Here is a 12,763-nt window from a genome sequence, read left to right as displayed (position 1 = left end):
TGCCTAAAGATATGTTTCATAACATGCATTATAAATAGCCATCTATAAATATATACTTTGCCGCTCAGTGAAACAGTTCCTTCAACAGGAAAGTAGTCCACATTTATAACTTTAGGTGGTTTTGAGCCACCTCTTTTAATGTCATTATTCTGAAAGTAACATTGACAATCCTACAAAGGACGTAAAATTAAGGAAATTATCCAGAACGAATCCAAATCTGCTAAAGTGAGCCTATGGCACGTATCAGGCAACACATTAACCCCATTCGTACTTCTAGTTTTGCCTCGTTAGGTTTCTAGAAAGAGCACCCAAATAATGATAAACAACTCTTTCAGGTGTCATACAAACACCTACTAAGAGGCCATCTTGTTCATGTAAGGCTCCTCCTGGCTCATTTCTTTCTGTGGGAGGGAGGTCCCCCCATGCATGACTCATGAATACAAGTGGCCCAAGTAAAAGAATACATTATTTATGGTCAGACTATATAAGAAAAACAATAAAACGCTTCATATAAGAGAATAAACCGACTAACGTAACATTATTAGACATGCCCTGTTAATTAAATCAATAGTGGACTTACAAATGAAATTAATATTGTACTTCCAAATCATCATACACACTTAAGGAAGAAAACGTGGTTTGATGTTGACAGTCACAGAGAATTAACATTTTACATGAAGAGCATTCTCACAACCGGTTGTCTGGGCTTGTTGAGACACATAAAAAATCACTGACAAAACTATTAAATAATTTTTCATTTAAGGCATAACAGACCAAGATTATCAATGCTACGGTTTAATTAATAGACCATAATAAAAATAGAAATTCGAAAACGTGATGGCGCACAGAGAGCACTTGGTTTCCTGTGATTCCAAAATACGCCGCAGATCTCATGAAGTCTTCTAGCACCCAATTAAAGACAGAATATGTAGTATCGCTCTGCATTTAAAAATGTACCACGTTTCTTACTGAGAAGGAACGAAAACAAACACAAAGCAAAACAACACTGTACTGTAGTCTTCAAGAGACAGTTTTGCAAATGAAGATTATGCAGTCCTTAATATTCACAGTGACTAACGAGATAAATGGCTTCAAAGTAAACTCCCACAAAGCTGAATGACAACACATGTGACAAGGTTTAATAGGACAGTCAAAGCACTTTTGGAGTGATACAACACAACCATTTCTTTTCACAAAAGCAGTTAACAACGTATCCTAGACAAAACCTTTTTATCAACGTACATGACTCTCCCACTCCCAATCGCATGGGTGCTTCATTTTACGTAGAACTGACCGTCTCACAAAATGACCACTAAAACACGTGGCAAGAGGATATCTTATATATGTATAATATATATTTATATATATATAAAAATTGTTAAATTCACGCTAATGTACCCCTTAGTACAAATAGCAAAATAGTATACCGTTTTCTAAATACAAAATATAGCTTTCCAAAAATTAAGCACACAAAAGATATAAAGCATCCAAAAACTAGAACGATTGAAAACTGTTTTCAAAATTCAATGACCCAGTACAGTTATCTTTCAAAAAGGTTCCCTTCATATTGGTGCCTTCCAATCACTGAGAAAGGCACAGATGCATATTGGGCATACAAAGAAAAGATACAAGAAATAAACTTAAATAGAGAAACGTTTAAGAGTACAACAGAAAAGAGACTTCAAAAAAGGAATAGGGTAGAGCACGTTAAATATGAAGTGAGGGAAGACAGAGAGAGTATGGGTAACTAGAGGTACAAAGTAAGTTAGTTAGAGATATTGAGGCAGGAAAAAACGATGAGGGCCAGGCCAAGATGTCCATGCTAAAGCGGTTAACAACATGGCGAACACAGTCATGGCAAGACATAAGGGAATAGACATAGGGAACACAAACAAATTGCAAAAAGGCAGTGACTGAAAGGTGAAGAAAATGAGTTACAGTTAGAGCCACATGGAATGAAGCAATAATAGTACAAGGAAAAGTCATAACAAGAAAGAGAGAAAAGTCTTAACAGGATGGCCAGGGAGAGAAACTGAGGGAGACAACAGTAGAATATCACCAGTGGGTAAAAACGAAGGCTACCATGCAGCAGCACTCCAGGAAAGGGTAAAAGCACGGAAAGAGACAAGGGCGGAAATGGCCTAAAAACAGACATGCATCAAAAGGATTAGCAGAACGATTTTCGAGAAAGATTCTTTGGAGAAAAGAATAATAATAATACTGTGCTTATTTAGTGCTTTTCTCGAAGATCATCAAAGCGCTTTGGAATAAGTCACAAAAGTATTATTATCCAACTGATATGCTAGCCAAATACACACACAGGTGGAAAAATTTAAAACGCCTAACAAAAGTTAAAAGGGGTCAACATAACATAAAACTTCAAAAATATCTACACCGCTCAAATAAGTGCACAGGTTTAGAAAAATAAACGGTACAGACTAGAAAAAAAGTAACTTAAAAATATATATTCTTCTGTACTCAAAAAGCGTGAATAGAGAGATGAAGTTTCCCAACCAGATAAAACTGGTTAAGAGCGTACAGTGTTACCTTCCTTCAGAGAGAAGTCAGAATGAAAAGTAAAGAATACAACTAAACCAGAGACGCTTAGTCACAACAATAGTGAGGTTTAGCAGCTAGAAACTACTGCAGACTGACTTAAAATTAATTGACGTGTTATATATGCCAAGACAGTTAAACCATTTTACTGTACAAAAATGACTCTGAATAGTTTAACATTTTCAGAGCACCAAAGGAACGCTTCCCCCATTGCACCGGCTAGTTGGAGCACAGGCACAGGAATCTTCACCACCGGATGTCCAACAAGCAGGCACCTTCAAAAATGTTTTACATTTCCCATTGAAAGTATCCAGTATGTATCATAAAATATGTCTCATTTTTTACAGAAACATTGGTTACTGAATGATTGAAGAGTCTTCCTCGTTGTTCCACTGTAAATGGCAGGCCTGCAAACTTCATATAAGGTTATAGCAAATCGTATGTTGACATTAAACTCTAGACAATACCTGGTCGAAAATAAGTAACCATTAGGAAATACTGAAATTAGGGCCAGCACCTGGATAAGCTACTGGTGTCATTACTAAATATTGTGACTCAACAATTTTCAAATGGTCAGACAGAGCAGTGCTAAAGCTTTTTAAAACTATGACAGGCTCTCGAGGGACTTTACTAGACATGAAACCGGAAACCTTCAGTAAATCTGGACCCATGCGTCACAGCTTCTGGTTGCGAATTCACACATTCCTTCTTCAGAAATCCTCAGCATTTCAACACAGTTTGTGAAGAACACAAATAATATTTAGAATAAAGTCAGGTAAACATCATGAAGGTTCATTTCCTTTGAAGATTTTGGAAATTAATGGTAATCTGGCAATGAAAAGCATAGGTTTCCATTTAGCCTCTGTTTAGAAAAAGTCTGAGTTCCACCACCAGTCCAGCCTTTCAAGGGCACACATGAACTTCCGGAGACAATATGGAAACTCAGCTTCAAAAATCACTTGGACTGTGCTGTAGAAAACAACTCGGATATTAGTTTGCATCCACAGAAAGAAATCCAGATGTCTTCTTCCGACCCATCTTCTACACCTGCCCTAGAAATAATTAAATAAACAGTATTTATTGCTCAGCAATCATACCAGACAACGAGTACAGCGGTTAATAAAGCAGCTCAAAGCATTCCAGAGGTATCATAAGAGCTGACCGACTGAAAAATGTGTCTCAATCAGAGAATTTGGTATCCGAACTTGGAGAGAGGCACCTGAACATATTTTGGAGATTTACCTTCCATTACAGTTTATGAAACATTGGCATTAACATTCCGCTCTGAAACAAAAGCTCAAGATTATTATCATGAAACTGTGCTGTGGCGTTCTGAAAAGTTACCAATGAATCAATGATCCTAAATAGAGAATCTGCAGCTCCTAAAATACAATCTGACACCATCTCTCCCTAAACAAAACACAAGAGGAAGAAAATAAGTTACTTACCTGTAACTGTGGTTTTCCAGTATTGGTATCTTTCACAGATTCACATGCTTGAATCATTCCCCGTCGTCGAAGTGGGAGTCCCACGGTACATAGAAAGCAATAAATAGATAAAGAAAAACCTTTTTTTTTTTTTCAATGTAGTCAATAGGAAAAAACACATTCAGTTTTGTAACTATCAGCCTCAGAAAAAGCCCAAACTTCAGCCAATCAGGCGAGACCACCCCTTTAGAATCCTCAGCACAGAGTCTCAGTCTCTCAGATTTCTCCGCACTAGTGATTATATGAAAATTAAAGAGGTGAGCCCCTATGGGGAGGCGGGTGGGTTGCATGTGAATCTATGAAAGATATTAATACTGGAGAACCACAGTTACAGGTAAGTAACTTATTTTCTTCTCCAGTATTGTGGTATCTTTCATAGATTCACATGCTTGAATCAGAATAGTCAGCAGTAAGATGGTTGAGTTCTGAACATCAGTAGCATGTCTGTTCACAATTCTTTCTATGTGCACTCACATAGGTAGTTAAATTATGCTAATCAACCTTGCAAAAGATTATATATCTATGAATATATACATATACAGATATACATATATATATATATATATATATATACCCACATGAAAATATTAGCCTGGTAATACATAGAGGATGGAGGGTAAAGAGATTATAGGCTCACCTTATGCGAATAAATTACGTAACACTGCTTGTCCTACCACGGCATCCATTCTGTCAGTAGCTTCCAGTCAGTAGTGCTGAGTGAAGGTATGGGCACGCGTCCACGTTGCCGCTCTGCAGATCTGGCTCAGCGGGACTCCTGCGAATAGAGCTGCCGAAGTGGATAGCGCTCTAGTGGAGTGTGCTCTGACATTGGATGATAACGGTTTCCCTGCTAAATGATGGCAGAGTTGTATGGCAGAAGAGATCCAGCGCGCTATGGTCTGTTTAGTAACTGCCTTGCCTTTATTGATCCGTCCATAAGTAATAAACAGTTGCTCAGATTTACGGAAACTGCTAGTCCTTTGTATAACATTTTTTAAACATCGTTTAATGTCTAGAGAATGTAATGCGCGCTCCGCTGGAGTTTGCGGATTTGGAAAAAAAATTCTCAAAACCACCGGCTCATTTAGATGAAGTCGATGGAACCTTGGGGATAAATTTTGGATTAGTTCTTAAAATGACCACCTCTGATTTGAATTGGAGAAAAGGTTGTGAGACTGTGAAAGCCTGGATATCACTAACCCTCTTTGCTGAGGTGAGGGCCAGAAGGAGGGCTGTTTTCAAAGTAATGTATTTGAGGTCTGCCTTATGAATGGGTTCAAACGGATGCTTCATTAATTGGGAGAGCACAATATTCAAATGCCACGGAGGTGGAGGATGGTGAATCGGCGGAAACATCCTGAACAAGCCCTTAAGAAACTGCTTTATTATCCTGGATGACCATAAAGATGGTGAATGAGATGTTCATCGGAAACGGGATATAGCAGCAAGGTGAACCCTTCTAGACGAATCGGAAAGGCCTGATTTAGCTAAATGCAACAGATATGGTAGAACCTGTTCCGGAGAGGACTTCAGAGGATGAACGTTGGAAGTTGAACACCATATGCAAAACCTTTTCCACTTATATGTCCTGTTTGTAGACTGAGCTCTGGCACAGGCAAGTACCTCCCTGCAATCTGAAGGGATATCTAGGCCGTCAAATTCATAGAATTCAGGAGCCAGGCTGATAATCGAAGAGATGTCGGGTTGGGATGATGGACCTGCCCCTGATTCGTTGTTAACAAGTCCGGCAGTGTTCTCAGTCATATGTGAGGCTGCTCCGAGAGTAATAGAAGTTCTGTGAACCAAAACTGGCGTGGCCATTTGGGAGCAATTAATAGAAGTCTGCATGGCTCCCTTCATTTTCTGCAGAAGTCGCAGGATGAGAGGAAGCGGGGGAAAAGCGTATGCATAAATCCCTGACCATCTGATCAAAAACGCATTCCCCTGTGATCCTTTCTGCGGTCGCCAGCTTGCAAAGTGTTGGCATTTCTTGTTGTCTCTGGTTGCGAACAGATCCAGACTGGGCTTGCCCCAACGACGAAAGAGGCGGTCAAGAACTGACTGAGTTCCCACTCGTGGCAGCTGGTTCGAGTCCTGCTTAAGGCATCTGCCCAGGTGTTGGTGATCCCCGGGAGATGTTCTGCTCTGATGGATATCTGATGTTGAATCACCCAATGCCACAGCTTCTGTGTTTCTAGGGACAATGCCTGCGATCTTGTGCTTTCCTTGTTTGTTGAGGTAATGCATGACTGTGGTATTGTCTGTTCTTATCAAGACTGAAGAACACATGATGTTGGCGAGGAAGGACTTGCGTGCCAAGGAAACTGCTCTTAACTCCAATACGTTTATATGAAGAGTCGACTCCTGAGTGGACCATTTCCCTCTCACTGATACATCCTGCAAATGAGCGCCCCATCCCTCTAAGGATGCATCTGTTGTTATAATATGCACTAGCTTGTCCTTCAGAAATGAGAGACCTTCCGAGATGAGGGGGGTATCCTTCCACCATTTGAGAGCTTGTTTTGCTGATGGGGTTATCCGAACTACATCGTCGAAAGATCCTTCTATTTGTTTCCATTGATTGTCTAATTGCTGTTGAAGTGTTCTCATGTGCAGACGACAGTTTTCTATCAATGGAATGCAAGACAAAAGCACCCCCAGAAAAGACTTGTAAGTCCGAACAGAAGTGGACCTTCTTTTGCTGAGACGTGTTGCTAGACCTTGAAGTCTCTTTCGTCTGTCGTGCGAAGCAAAGGCTCTTGCTTGGACTGTGTCCAAGACGGCTCCTAGAAAGGTGATGTTCTGGGAAGGATCTAGATGAGACTTGGGGTAATTGACTGTCAAGCCTAGTGTCCTGAAGAGAGACAGACATGTCTTGGTGTCCCTGGCAGCTTTTGACGCTGTTCGTGCCTTTATTAGCCAGTCGTCTAAATACGGGAACACCTGTATCCCTAGTTGCCTGAGGTGGGCTGCAACTGGTGCCAAAACCTTGGTGAATACTCTTGGGGCCGATCTGAGGCCAAAGGGCAACACTCTGAACTGGTAATGAGTGCCTGCAACCCTGAATCGTAAGAATTTCCGATGACTGGGGTGGATGGGGATATGGAAATATGCGTCCTGAAGATCTAAGGAAGTCATAAAATCCCCCCGGTTGAGTAGGCGTAGGACGTCTTGAAGGGAGATCATGCGAAAAGATTGCTTCTTGAGGTATTTGTTGAGAGAACGAAGATCTAAAATAGGTCTCCTGTCTTTTTCTGTATAAGGAAGAAACGGGAGTAAAAACCTGTTCCCCTCTGGTACTTTGGTACGATCTCTATTGCTCCCTTCTCCATTAAGATAGCAATCTGTGCCAGAAGTTCGCTGAGATGGGCCGGCGGGGGACCTCTTGGTGGCACATGAGGGGGAGGCTGATTGAATTCTAGTGTGTGCCCTCGGTTGACAATATCGAGCACCCATTTGTCTGAAGTAATTTTGGACCACTGGTGGAGGAATTTGGAAATTCTGCCCCCTATTAGAGTGTTGATATAGGGGTTGGATGCAGGCATCTGATGAAGGTCAGTGCTTTCTTGCTGCCTCTTTGGCTTTGTAAGTCGACTTTCCTCTCGCTTGCTGTCTGAGATGTGTGGATGACTGTTGTCTAAAGGAATGTGGTTAAAGTTGGAACGAAATTGTCCCTGGTAAGAGGAGTATTGACGGTACTGATGTGCGCCGCCTCTATAAGAAAAGGTTCCTCTCCCTCTCGCTCCCCGAAAGGGCTGTCTCTTGTATTGTAATGTTGCCAGAGATCTGGCTGTCTTAGTGTCTGTTTTAATAGATTGCAACGCATCATCTACATGCTTGCCGAATAAGAGTTCACCATCATATGGCATGTCTAGTATTTTTAATTGTACTTCTGGTCAGAATGATGTAGCTTTCAGCCACCCTTGACGCCCGAGTACGGCCGCTCCGGCTAGCTGGCGGAAACCTGTAGACGAGACGTCTATGGCGCAGTCTATTATCTCAGCCGAGATCTTCTCACCCTCCTGTAAAATCTTGCGCGCTTCTGCTCTACTATCTTCAGGTAACATGTCTATAAACTGCGACATATCGGACCACATCTGGCGGTCGTACCTTCCTAGGATTGCTAGGGAATTTGCTGCTCTAACTGTAGTGGCCGCCATCGTTGAGAACTTTTTCCCAATCAAATCCAACCGACGTCCTTCTTTATCTGGGGGGGCAGTCAAAGATGCAGATGGATTTCTGGACCTTCTCTGAGCTGCCTGTGATATGACGGAGTCTGGTTTAGGGTGACTAACCAAACATGCTGGAGAATTGTCTGCTGCTTTATATTTTTTCTCAAGTCTCGGTAATACTACTGGTATGGAGGATGGAGTCTGCATGACCTTAAGGCCCTCTTCCCAAATGAAGTCAACAATGGGTATAGCTCTTACTGACTTCCTAGTATCCTCCTTGAAGTCATATAGAAAACAGTCTGACTGCTTTGATGTTATTGGCAGTTGAAATCTTTTTGCAGCTCTTCCCATCACACTATGAAAACCATCAATATCCTGCGGTGGAGAGTCTACTGGTGGAGGCGTAGAAGGAGATGGTGTTTGAATTTGATATTCATCCCATTCCGGAATGACTGAGTCAGTGTCCTGAATTTCACCTTCTTCCTGCTCATCCTCAGACGAAGGTGAATCAACATCCTGTCTAGATGAAGGACCTGGGATAGGTTCCGTAGATTCAGATGGTCGAGCAGGGGTGGATATTGGAGTATGCGGAGGTTGCACCGGGGTAGAGGAGCCAGGTGGAGGAAATCTAGAATAATAGTCCTGCATCATTTGATGTAGGTTAGCTATCAAAGAGACAGGCATCTGAACCGTCTGCTCCTGCTGCTCTTGAGGTTGCAGGTGACTCTGCCTCTGCTGATCTAAATAAAGCTGGTCACTTTCTTCTTCATTCTCCTCCTGACATTTAATCCGTAGTTCTGAGGGGCTACGTGCTACCGGGAAAAAAACATAATCGGAATAAACATCATCATCCTCCTCGTCAGCAAAGAGATGTTGTGGAGGTACTGGTGTGACTTTACTAGGTGACGTATGGGATGGAAGTAGGAGAGAAGACTTGCTTTTTATTGGTAGAATTCTCTGAGGCAGGTAAGGAGATGCTCCAAAATGCTTGGGTATAGGATCAGGAAATTGAGCCGTCGACGGTGCGTTCATCGATGGTGTTCTCGTCGACGGTGTAGGTGTCGACGGAGCCGTCGTCAGTGGAACCGTTATCGGCGATGCGAGCGTCGACGAAACTGCCGTCGACGGTGCCAATGTCGAGAAAGTTTCCGTCGACGGGGCTGTCGTCGACGGGTGTGTCGCCGTCGCTGCTTCCGTCGGTGGGATCGTCGATGAGGAGCCCCGGAATTTACCCGTCGATGAGTGCGTCGACTATAGAGATTTCATCTTCTTACCCGTCAACGGTTTCTTAGCAATCTTCAAGGTGTGAGCAGGTGATGGACCGTATTTTAAGCTCACCGACGTTATAGTCGTAGATGACAGTGGAGACGAGATAACAATCATTGGCGACGACGGAGCCGTAAATGTGGCCGTCGCTGTTGTCGTCAATGAAGGAAGACCTGCTGTCGACGATGCGCTCGTCGACGGTGTGGAAACCCTGGACGTCGACGGTGGCAGGGAACTCGAAGATCTTTTGAGCTTCTTTGAGGAGGAAGCAGGTGTAGATGGCTCTGAACGAACCTTACCACCAAGTTCGCTGGATGTTGAAGCTTGTTCCTCAGATTTGTCCTTAAATGCATGCAGCTTCTTGGCTGACTTACTGCTCTTGGGGGAGAAGCTCTCCACAGACCTTTTCCTCTTCTTTGAGGCCACTGATGTGTCGCTGTCCTCCTCCTCAGAAAGAGCTTCTCTGGCTTTTCTTTTCTGAAGCCAAAGTAAGAGCCTGGCTTCTCTGTCTCTCAGAGTCTTGTTGGGAAAGGTCCTGCAGATCTTCCAGTCTTTGACCTTATGCTCTGGATGGAGACAGTATATGCATTCCTTGTGAGGGTCCTCACAATGAAGCCTTAACTTTCCACAGGTGCCACAAGGTCTAAACAAACCTTTTCTTGCTGTAGACATGATGGAAGAATTACTACAGTAAGAACGAAAGTAAAAGTTGAAGAATATCTCTTGAAGAGAAAGTAAACTGAACAGAGCTCAGGGAGACTCCCTTACACACGACGTGCGGTAGAAAATCTGAGAGACTGAGCCTCTGTGCTGAGGATTCTAAAGGGGTGGTCTCGCCTGATTGGCTGAAGTTTGGGCTTTTTCTAATGAGGCTGATAGTTACAAAACTGAATGTGTTTTTTCCTATTGACTACAGTGAAAAAGAAAAAAAGAAAAAAAAGTTTTTTCTTTATCTATTTATTGCTTTCTATGTACCGTGGGACTCCCACTTCGACGACGGGGAATGACTCAAGCATGTGAATCTATGAAAGATACCACAATACCGGAGCAGACCTGTCAAGGTTCTTTTTAATGCCTTTCAGCCATACCTCCGGTTTATTATAATTCATGAAGCTGTAACAACCAGTTCCATGTTCGCTGAGAAAGAGATGTATTCCGTCTTCAGGAAGGTTTGTCAAAGATGAGGGAGAAGCCAGTTAGGTTGAAAAGAATATCTTTCTTAACATGTTTAGCCCTTAGGTACAGTGTCAATTCAACTTTAGTCAAGGCTAGGCCTGGATGAAATTGAAATTATGCTGGCGTAATTTTGGGAATATTATGTTACACTTGTTGCGCAAAATTCCAGAAATTACAGCATGTGTCACTTGCAGTAATAACTTACAGTTAACAGAAGCAAGCAGCCGCTGTTCTTGGTGCTTCTGTTAAATACATATTGTACCAAAAACTTAAGTGTGGATGCATTTTGTGCTGAAATGTAGAGCAAAGTGACAGATTTGACGTTTAATTGTGTCATTTTGACAAAATTACACAAATGCAAATTTCGCAATTTCTGTACACCCATAGTCATGGCATAATTCTCCACCAACTTTAAGTAATTACCAGTTTAGACCCCCTCCTCACCCCACACACACGCATCCAACATTCTATTAGATCATCAATCACTCAACATTCCATACCCCAGCTCAGCTACACAGGATCAGGATCAATCAATCAAATAGGATTTGTAAAGAGCGATTAATAACCCCTGAAGGTTATCCAGGCACTTGCAGGTCTCGGCGGCTTATTCGAACAGCCAGGTCTTGAGGGCTCTATGGAATTCTGGATGAGAGGTGATGGTCTGAAGATGCGTGCGGAAGCTGTTCCCAGTTTTTGCTGCTATGTGGGAGAAGGCACGTCCTCCCCTTCTTCTTCAGTGGATACATGGGAGTGCGGGCAAGTGACAGGGAGGTGGAGCGTAGTCTTCTTGATGGTTGGAGGAAATTCAGGTGGTGGTAAATGTAGGTGGGCCCTTGGTTGTGTACAGCTTTGCGTGCCTGGGTCAGCAGCCTGAATACGCACCTCTTCTGTACGGGGAGCAAGTGGAGTTGCTTGAGCTGTGATGTGATTTGGGATTGCCGGAGAAGGTAGAGTATGAGTCTGGCTGCGGCGTTTTGTTTGGTCTGAAGTCTTTGTAGAAGTTGAGAGGTGATTCCTGCCTAGAAGGCATTGCTGTAGTCTAGTCGACTGGGGATAAAGGCTTGTGTCACGGTCTGTCTCGTGTGCAAGGGTAGCCACTTGAAGAGGTTTTGTAGCATGCACAGAGTGAAGAAGCAGGTGGAGGAGACTGTTAATCTGCAATTCATTGGTGAGCCTGTTGTCAGTGATGATTCCGAGGTTTCTGGCATGTTCGGAGGGAGTTGGTGCAGGACCTAGTTCTGAAGGCTACCAGGACTTGTTCCAAGTGTTGCTGTTCTTGCAGAAGTTCAGAACTTCAGTCTTGTTTATGTTTACCTGGAGGCAGTTTCTTATAACCAGTTAGCAATGCTTGTCATGCATCTGTGGAAGTTGGTTTTGGTTGTGGTGGGGTCATCGGTGAGCGAAAGGATGCTACAAAACCTTCCTAAATAGGGACACACAGTACAGGGACAAGCTTTAACAATCGCTCACCTTCCAACATGTTTAGGTCAAACAACAACCTGTTAATCACTCCAACATCCACACAAACAATCAGAGATAATAAATTCAGTCACAATGAGTGACTGGTGGGTCGAGGAGAAGTTGCAGCCCTAAACAGGAAGCTCCCCACACCTCATACCAAATAAAAACGAGACAACAAACAGGTTATCACTAACATTATACAATGGTCCATGCCCTGCAACCTTGCAACCTCTTTGGAAATGAGGTCCTACCACCACACATATGCACACTCAATTGTCAAGGATGCCTAGTAATGCAAACCCTCAGGCCTCCTTCGAGAAGGAGTTTTTCTGTCATCCTCAAACCTACAACTGCCCACTAAATTACTCAAGTAACAGGCAGAAACACTCATGCAATCTCAATACATACACAAGATAAATCTACACCTATATCCAATCTTCTACATGAACAACACTGCTAATATATGAAATCTCCATATTTTTTGGATTCTGAACCTGTACACAATATCCATAATCAAACAATATGTAAGCCACATTGTACGTAATCTCCATAAATAAATACCATTTACGCCAATCATACTAAATCTCCATACTTATTCTACATCGAAAGCTAGACCTCTACGTAATCCCCGCTGCATAAACATGA

General features: G+C 42.6%; 1 protein-coding gene across 6 annotated transcripts in view; it reads right to left on the bottom strand.

The window, feature by feature from the left end:
* Positions 1 to 1,117: 1,117 nt before the first annotated feature.
* NFAT5 (nuclear factor of activated T cells 5) overlaps positions 1,118 to 12,763 on the bottom strand; it is a 643,105-nt gene continuing 631,459 nt past the window's right edge. For 5 of the 6 annotated variants that reach the window (XM_069216876.1, XM_069216880.1, XM_069216878.1 and 2 more), the window contains one exon: positions 1,118 to 3,608. The gene's annotated coding sequence lies outside the window, so the exon portion shown is untranslated. The remainder of the gene's footprint in view (positions 3,609 to 12,763) is intronic. The other variant, XM_069216877.1, reaches the window with a different exon arrangement.

The sequence above is a fragment of the Pleurodeles waltl genome, chromosome 12 (assembly GCF_031143425.1).
Source record: "Pleurodeles waltl isolate 20211129_DDA chromosome 12, aPleWal1.hap1.20221129, whole genome shotgun sequence".
NCBI lineage: Eukaryota > Metazoa > Chordata > Amphibia > Caudata > Salamandridae > Pleurodeles > Pleurodeles waltl.
The sequence above is the reverse complement of the archived record's forward strand: the minus strand, read 5'-3'. Positions and strand labels throughout refer to the sequence as shown.